The sequence below is a fragment of the Lepisma saccharinum genome, chromosome 1 (assembly GCF_977018435.1).
Source record: "Lepisma saccharinum chromosome 1, izLepSacc3.1, whole genome shotgun sequence".
Classification (NCBI taxonomy): domain Eukaryota; kingdom Metazoa; phylum Arthropoda; class Insecta; order Zygentoma; family Lepismatidae; genus Lepisma; species Lepisma saccharinum.
The window spans coordinates 13,429,074-13,431,952 of NC_139229.1; positions in this window are offsets into that span (position 1 = coordinate 13,429,074).

Consider the following 2,879-nt stretch of genomic DNA (forward strand, 5'->3'; position numbering starts at 1 on the left):
CAGGTCGAGTTGCGATCAGCCCTTCTAAACACAAAGTTTTACAAACCAAGTCTTTTTTTTTCATGAAAACGCAACAGTACATAAAACGTGCATACTTTATTAATTTACTTTCGTATACTTCCAGTGTCGTTGTGGAGGAACGTCACGCTACACTGCTGAACTAAGTGGAGATAATTGTGAACTAAATTCTTTTCAGTGTCATGTACGAAAAGGGAAACGTTATAAGTCTGTTCAATCGGTCTTGTGGTTGGATCCAAGATGGCCGCCATGAAACTGCATGGCTAATGTGTAACGTTTAGTGAGTAGTCTGTGAATAATTGCGATTGACGCTGCCACAATATGTTTCATAGCTCTGTTTAATTCTTGTAAAGCAACACAACGCAGCATGATTTATCTACATAGTCTTCCTGTTCTGCTTTACTTAATCTAAACAGTAACACCCATTCCTGGAAGTTGCAGATTGTGTCGCACAACTACAAGATTCGCTTCTGTTGGTGAACGGGCACGAACAACATTATTGATCGTCTTTTTTTCTACATCGTCACAGCAAAGAGTCTCATTAAATCCTCGAGAGAATAAGGTACATGAGAAGGTAACAGGAAGGTGGCTAATTTACTACAGACAGAGCACCACTTGAATTAAGAGGAGTAGAATTAGCTTCCCTTTTAAGACGAAGATTTACCGAGTTCCTTTTCCCAGGAACAAGGTACTTTGCGTTTCCTTAGGCCCCTTTCTAATTTGTAGCAAAGAAGGGGGATAAAAGCTTGAGTCTATACGCTGGTCCTTCCTTCAGGGATAATTATATAAGTACTTTCTTTAGCCTCAGTTGAAAGAGAAAATCGTTCAATTCATGTACCTGCATTGAAGCAATCCAGATTTTCCGCATCGGGAATGACGCACTTCGCTCAAGCGCCAAATAGTTCACATGGACGACGTTAGATAGTGTACGGAATAACGCTCGAACAGCAAAACGAGCGGCTTAAGCTCGAAGCCTAGTAGTACGGGCAACGAAGTTAGTAATAAGATGTGTTTTATACAGCGGACATTGATACACTTGTAGGTTTAATTGTATCATCTGCAAATATGCAGTATAAAGAAACAAACTACCGGAGAACTTAGTGAGATGAGTTTACAAGTATAGGATAATTTGTCTGTGGTAGTTGGCCCTCAAATATGGATCGTGAATTGAAAGACGCAGTGAAATTGAAGGTGAGAGGAGTCTAAAACACTTGAATTTACGAACAGGATCCCCCGAGGGTTTAATTCTCAATATAAACATTCCGGAATTTTGATCAATCAACTTTGACCCCCTTAGTACAACTATGTGTGCGTGTGGTGTACAATTTTATGGATATTCTATATATTGGCATTTTTGAACACTGGGATTAATTTTGCTTTGTGTTCTTTCGTTGCAGGCTTGTTTTCACGAGTTATTATATAAACGATATGATGCATTTCAACACAGTTAATACAACTTTTTTTGATACAGCTCCATCAATTCATTAAAATATGTATTGATATTGTATGGGTTCATGATGGGTAACTGCTTAGTTAATTGTTCATTTGTTTGTATCAACACTGATGCTATGCGGAATATTTCCATAAGAGAACTCAAACGTATAGCAACAGAATAATTAAGCAAAGTGAAGTGTAATCAGTAAATTGATCGTTAGGTAATAGAGAGGTCAAGTGTATAGCTAATTAATTACACATATCTCTCCAATGTAATAATTCCTACAACAACATTTGCCACGAACAGTAATTTCCGAAGAGATAAGGATGGGCTGTTTCAACCAACGACAATGGAATAGAACAGAGCTGTGAATAAACTGCAAATCGATAGTATCTTTTCAACAGTAGTTGGTTCGCCTGGTCTCTGCTCTTGTAAAGCTTTTTAAGGAGATGGAAATTGCTTAAAATGAGAGTGAGACGATGGAATAAGATAAAGTTTAATTTCAGGAAATCACACCGGATATGCTAATTCCCTTTGTGTAGGACTTGGGGGAAGGAAGTACACTTTTCTAAAGAAGTAGACGATTGGACGATAAGATATAAATCTGCTTCAGAGAAGTATACCACCCACCCCCTAAATAAAAAACGTTCTTGCGTCACTGGCAAGGAGCTCCAAACCAGTAGTTACGCCACTGCTACAAGTACATTCTAGTCGTGTTAAATGTACTGGTATTATATTGTGTATATTATTGTAAAATATAGCTTACAAAATTTTTAAATACAAGTTATTCAGAACAACAAGTTAACCTTCCTTATAACTTTACATCTGTTCATTAAAAATACAATTTTGTCAAGGAGTGATCTCTACTAAACATAGAAAGGTTTTATAATGTTAATATTTAGGAGTGAAAATGCATTCTATCTCTTGGTGTATTCTGTGTGCATAAAATGTATTGCGCTTTCAAAGCGACAAATGTTCTCAAAATCCTTGTTCCTGAGGACCAAAATCAGGCAAACCTAAATAAAATAAGACTAAAATTTTCTTGTCGTGGCAAAGAAGAATTGCAGTGCCAGGAAGTTATTTTTTAAAAAGTCAGTTATTAAGGGGGTTCTAAAGCCATGGTAAAGCATAGACCCAAATTTCTAAGGGTAACCGTACAACTAATATAGATTCGGTAAGGAAGAAATTTTCCGATATAAAAGATTGTTTTATTCACTAGAACATGTGAACCTTATAATTCTGTTACGATTGAAGGGATTTAAGTAAATAACAGAAAATATAAGGTCTCCATCATGTTCAAACTGCTCCGTACAGATGGCGCTGAAGTGGTAGTTTTGTCAATACCGGTGCATTTTCTTTCTTTTATGACTAGTGTGGAAGATTTCGTGGTGAAACAAAGATCACATGTTCTTCCTGCAAGCATCTG